Source organism: Carica papaya, chromosome 2, assembly GCF_054855325.1.
Source record: "Carica papaya isolate Zhongbai chromosome 2, ASM5485532v1, whole genome shotgun sequence".
NCBI lineage: Eukaryota > Viridiplantae > Streptophyta > Magnoliopsida > Brassicales > Caricaceae > Carica > Carica papaya.
Window position 1 is genome coordinate 7,362,741 of NC_142310.1, and position 5,310 is coordinate 7,368,050.

A 5,310-nucleotide genomic window follows, 5' to 3' on the forward strand; every position below is an offset into this window, starting at 1 on the left:
ATTCTATTGATAAATAATTTGTATCGATTATGTAGCGCCCGGAAAGGGGCCGAAAAAAAAAAGCCACGTCGGCAGCCACGTCAGTAGGCCTGGTCAGCAGTCCCGGCCAACCGGGACCTGCCACGTGGCAAGACCACGTCGTTCCGGAACGGGCCACGTTGGCGATCCGCGTAAGCGCGATCGGACGGCCCAGATCAAGCGTGCGATCGGACGGTCCAGATGCAATCGCACGGACGGTCCAGATTCAATCAAAAACGGACGGCCCAGATTAAAACAAAATGGACGGGTGAGATCAAAAGGCAAAGGGTTATAAATAGAACCCCCACACCAGACCACAAACCCTAGCCGCCTGCCGCTCGCCGGAGAAGACGAACCAGAAGCCGGACGCCGCCACCCGCCGCCGCACCGGGGAAATTTTCGACCGCCGATCGAGGTAAATTTCGTACCCCCGACTTGTTTTTCCACGCTGATTCCTCCTATGGCCAAATCGGAGCCAAAATCCCGGCCAAACGACCGGAATACACGGCCGAAGCCCAGCGGCGTCGCCGCGCCCCTTCTCGGTTTTTGCCTCCGATGAGGCCCTTCCCGGTTGGTTGACCGGAGCTGAATCACCAAAACACGAACCTCGCCAGAGAGCCGCCGCACCCGAGAGCGCCGCCGCCAATAAGCTCCGTTTTTTCGTGATTTTTTTGGCCCCCCGAGGGCCCTAGGGTTGTTTTTTCGCAGGGACCGATGCGAGTGTGGCCGAATTCGGCCAGAAACGGCCGAAAACAGCCAACCCGAGGCGAATCGCCGCCGCTGGAGCACGGCGGAGCCGCCGTGCCGGAGTTGCGATATTGGTCGAAAGGGGCCCTGGGCCTAATTTGGGATTTTTTGGAACACGTGCAGGTACCAGTAGTGCGTTTCAATTCCCCGAGAAAAATTCAGGGAGAATTAGGGACAGCCTGTAGGCGCACTGTGAAGCCGTGTTCGGACCCCGAAACGTGTAAAGACCCCTCACCCTATTTCCTATCACGGTATTAAAGTTCAATAAATGATAAAACGGTATTTCATGAATTAACGAATGTGTGAAATTGCTTAAGGTCGCTAATGGAGCCCGAGTCTAGTGTGTTTGTCGGTTAACTGTTATTTGGCATGTTTTACAGTTTTAAATGCAGTATGAGGTTTGATGTTTTCATTTTATAGTTTCGTGTGAATATTTTACTGCTTTACTGATTATGGATTGAATGACTGAGATATTAATGCTTTATGTTGTCTGTTTGGCATAAATTACCGTTTTGCTTATTTGTATGTGGATTGATGATGCTGACTGAGGGAAAAGAGAATGAAAGATTATGTAAATGGGTAATTGTATAATGTGGTCAGCCTGACTAGATATCCTGGGAGATGGTGGACGGACCGGGTCCGTAGGAAACCCTACCGGGATTGTGGTCTCCCATACCGGACGGGGTATGGAGATCTTATGTGTTTTGGCGCCCATACCGGACGGGGTATGGGGACGGCCCGTTTCACCCTCATACCGGACGGGGTAATGAGGTCTATGGTTTGGCGCCCATACCGGACGGGGTATGGGGACGGCCCTGGAATGGATTTCAAGTGTTAAGGATTAACGGGTAGCGGGACCCCTATGGATCCCCATGGATACTAGTGGGCTGGTGAATCAGGAAAATATGTTGTGTAACGATTGAATTACGAAAAGTTTGATAGGTATTATGTTATACAGTTCATATATATGTTTTCATGATGATGATGATGTTATTGCTTTCGTACATTGTTTTATGAATTTCACCGAGGTAAGTGAATGGTAAAGATTTTATTTGTAACGACCCCGTAAATATTAAAATGAAATGAGTATTTAAATATATCAAATGCGGAAGCGAGATCAAAAATTCAGTTAACATCCCTTACACGAAAAACCAGAAACGTACTTAAAATATAAAAGATTAAACTAACTAAGAGAGAAACTCGAAAATAAAACTATGAGTATGACTACAGAGTCTCTAGGTATCCCCTTCGTCGTCCTCCTGCGGAACGGGCTCGGGAACCATGTCTTCCTGATCTGAAATGGTTAAATAAGGAGTGAGCTACACTAGCCCAGTAAGAACATCACGATATCTCACCGTCACGGAGGTAAAGGTGGGTAGAAAAACACAAAAGACCAATGGAGCATAATTTACAATAAAACCTTTTATCAATAATAAAACTTTTACCTCCACTTACCTTGGTGGAATTTATGAAAACAATATGAGAAAAACAATAACATCATCATAATCATTGAATAATCTAAGCTGTAAAACATAACACTTATCACGCCTCTTGTAATTCCATCATTGTACAAAATATCCCTTTCTCATTTACCAGCCTACTAGTATCCGTGGGGGTCCATAGGGGTTCCGCTACCCGTTAACCTTTAACATTCATAATCAGTTTCCAGGGCCGTCCCCATACCCCGTCCGGTATGGGCGCCAAAACCATGAACCTCAATACCCCGTCCGGTATGAGGGTGAAACGGGCCGTCCCCATACCCCGTCCGGTATGGGCGCCAAAACCATAAACCTCAATACCCCGTCCGGTATGAGGGTGAAACGGGCCGTCCCCATACCCCGTCCGGTATGGGCGCCAAAACCATAAGATCTCCATACCCCGTCCGGCATGTGAGACCACAATCCCGGTAGGGTTCCCTACGGACCCGGTCCGTCCACCATCTCCCAGGATATCTAGTCAGGCTGACCCCCATAATACAATTATCAGTCTATACAATCTTTCATTTTCCTTTTCCTCAATCAACATCATCAATTCACTTTTAAACAAGCAAATCGTAATTCATACCAACAGACAACATACAATATCAGTTTTTCAGTCATTCAACCCATAATTAATAAAACAGTAATATATGCATTCGAAACTATAAAATGAACACATCAAACCCCATAATGCATTTAAAGCTGTAAACAGTGTAAAACAGGCCAAATAACAGTAAATCATCAATCATACTAGACTCGGACTCCATTAGCAACCTTAAGCAATTTCACACATGCGTTAATTCAAGAAATACCGTTTTTACCATTTTGAACTTTAATACCGTGATAGGAAATAGGGTGAGGGGTCCTTACTTGTTTTCGAGATCCGAATACGATTCACAGTGCGCCTGCAGGCCGTCCCTAATTTTCCCTGAATTTTTCCCGGGGAACTGAAACACACTAACAGTACCTGCACGTGTTCCAAAAAAATCCAAATTAGGCCCAGGGCCCCTTTCGGACCAAATCGCAACTCCGGCACGGCGGCTCCGCCGTGCTCCGGCGACGGCGCCGCCGCTGGCGGCGGCGAGTCGCCTCGGGTTGACTGTTTTCGGCCGTTTTCGGCCGAATTCGGCCACACTCGCATTGGTCCTTGTCAGAAAACAACCCTAGGGCCCTCGGGGGGCCAAAAATCACGGAAAAACGGAGCTTACCGGCGGCGGCGCTCTCGGGTGCAGCGGCTCTCCGGCGAGGTTCGTGTTTTGGTGATTCGGCTCCGGTCAACCTGTAGAGAAAAGAATGGTGATCACGGTGATATAAAAATTGCATCGAACGGAGGCCGGGAAGGGCCTCGTCGGAGGCAAAAACCGAGAGGGGGCGCGGCGGCGCCGCTGGGCTTCGGCCGCGTATTCCGGCCGTTTGGCCGGGATTTCGGCTTCGATTTGGCCATAGGAGGAATCAGTGGGGAAAAACGAGTCGGGAGTATGAAATTTACCTCGATCGGCGGTCGGAAATTTCCCCGGTGCGGCGGCGACTGGCGGCGGGTGGCGGCGGTCGGCCTCTGGTTCGTCTTCTCCGGCGAGCGGCTGGCGGCTAGGGTTTGTGGTCTGGTGTGGGGGTTCTATTTATAACCCCTTGCCTTTTGATCACAGCCGTTCATTTTGTTTTAATCTGGGCCGTTCGTTTTTGATTGAATCTGGGCCGTCCGTGCGATTGAATCTGGGCCGTCCGATCGCGTGATTGATCTGGGCCGTCGGATCGCACCCACGCGGATCGCCAACGTGGCTCCTTTTGGAGTGACGCGGTCTTGCCACGTGGCATGCCCTGGTTGGCCGGGACTGCTGACTGGGCCTGCTGACGTGGCTGCTGACGTGGCCGCCCTCTTTTTTTTTTTTTTTTTTTTTTTTTTTTTTTTTTTTTTCCTCCTTTCCGGGTGCTACAACTCTCCCCCCCATAAAGAAATTTGGTCCCCAAATTTGCCTCATTACTCTTAATCAAACAGATGAGGATATTGGGCCCTAAATTCTGATTCCAGCTCCCAAGTCGCCTCCCTAGGCGTGTGGTTCTGCCACAAGACTTTTACAAATGATATTTCCCGGTTACGGAGTATTCTGCTTTCTCGGTCTGTGATACTGACCGGTACTTCTTCATAAGACAAGTCCTCTCGGAGTGAAAGCGGTTCATGAGCCACGACATGAGAAGGGTCCGGATTGTACTTGCGCAGCATAGATACATGAAACACATTGTGAACCCGGGAGAGCTCAGGGGGCAGTGCAAGTCTGTAGGCAGTGGTACCAATCTTGTCTAAGATTTCAAAGGGTCCAATGTATCTGGGGTTTAATTTTCCCCTTCTGCCGAACCTACTAATTCCCTTGAAGGGGGTGACTTTAAGAAACACCCGGTCACCTTTCTCAAAGGCCAGGTCTCTCCTCCGGGTATCAGCATAACTCTTTTGCCTACTCTGAGCCGTCTGGATGTTCTTCTTGATCTTAACTATCTTGGACGTGGTTTCTTCCACCAAATCCGGGCCAAACAATCTTCTATCGCCCACTTCCTCCCAACAAATCGGTGACCTGCACGGACGACCGTATAGCGCCTCGTATGGGGCCATGCCGATGCTTGCTTGGTAACTGTTGTTGTAGGCAAACTCTATCAGGGGTAGATGGTCGTCCCAATGGCCTCCGGAGTCAAGGACACAAGCTCGGAGCATATCCTCCAGCGTACGGATTGTCCTCTCTGATTGTCCATCGGTTTGGGGGTGGAAGGCAGTACTAAGGGACAGCTTTGTTCCCATAGCTTGCTGGAAACTATTCCAGAACCGAGAAGTGAATCTGGGATCCCTGTCGGACACCACTGTTACCGGGACCCCATGCAGTCTGACTATTTCCCGGACATACATTCTTGCCAACTTGTCCAACGAATCAGTCATTCTGATGGCCAGAAAGTGGGAAGACTTAGTGAGTCGATCAACAATTACCCATATGGCATCGTGTCCCGATCGTGCCTTGGGTAGTCCCGATACGAAGTCCATGGTGATGTGTTCCCACTTCCATTCTGGAATCGGTAAAGGCTG